Here is a 1,234-nt window from a genome sequence, read left to right as displayed (position 1 = left end):
CTGGCTGTCCTGGAACTCACTTTGTAGACCAGGCTGGCCTTGAACTCAGAAACCCGCCTGCCTCTGCCTCCCGAGTGCTGGGATTAAAGGCGTGCGCCGCCACTGCCCAGTGATAGAGACCATCTTAAGTCCTCTTTCCTGAGTCCCAGTTCAAGCACTCACAGTGGATATGGAAGAGATGTACACATAAATACTTTGAGAAGATTATCAGTCTGGTGACCGAAGGCCTAGGGCCCTAACCTTGTAAAAACAATACTCATCACACTTATGGCCTTTTCACAATCCCTCTGCCCTTCATTTCTTCATCTGTGACTTTAGAATAAATACAGCTTATCTGACATTACATAAACTATTGTGAGACATATATTAACAGAAAAATGTTCTAAGTCTAAAAAAAAAAAATCTGACACATATTAGTGATCAATATTTCCTCTGTGGTGTTTCATACAGATGTTGGCAAATGTTACCAGCATTTGTTGGCCTGATACCTCATTAAGTCTGAACTTTGTGCAACTCTGGTGAGTGAATTAGCTGGATCATGGTTCACTCTCTCTTTTGAAGCTTCCAGCATCCATGTATCTTCTCTGTGCTGTACAACTGATAATAAGTGTGTGTGTGTGTGTGTGTGTGTGTGTGTGTGTGTGTAAGACAAAGCCATACTATATAGATTAGACTAGTCACAAACTCTAGGTAACCCTTTTGACTCAGTCACCAGAATGCTGGAATTACAAACGTATGCCATCATGCACAGCTCAGTTACTTAATTAGTCCATTAGATGGCATGAGTTACATGGAAACTCTAAATCTTTAGATAGGGACCAACCAAGTTTGAAGAGCAAATGCTTTTTTCAGTTTTGTTTGTCGTGTATACATTTTTTTCAAAAATTATCATTATGAACTCCATATGTTCAGTGTGAAAATATATCAAAAACACTAAATGAAATAAAAAAATAAATTTCTAATTTGTGGTAAGCTTCAAAACAGCTTCTGGCTCTGATTTGAATACAACAGTGTATAGGTAGAGACACTTAGTTAAACCCAGTTTAGCCATTTAGCAGAGCTCTGTACTGGAAATTGGGCACAGTGACAAAAACCTGTAATCCCAGTGAAGAGGTCAGCTCGGCCATCAGAAAATTCCACCGGGGGGCCAGAGAGATGGTTTAGCGGTTAAGAGCACTGACTGCTCTTCTGAAGGTCCTGAGTTCAAATTCCAACAACCACATGGTGGCTCACA

Source organism: Mus caroli, chromosome 17 (assembly GCF_900094665.2).
Source record: "Mus caroli chromosome 17, CAROLI_EIJ_v1.1, whole genome shotgun sequence".
Taxonomy (NCBI): Eukaryota; Metazoa; Chordata; class Mammalia; order Rodentia; family Muridae; genus Mus; species Mus caroli.
The sequence above is the reverse complement of the archived record's forward strand: the minus strand, read 5'-3'. Positions refer to the sequence as shown.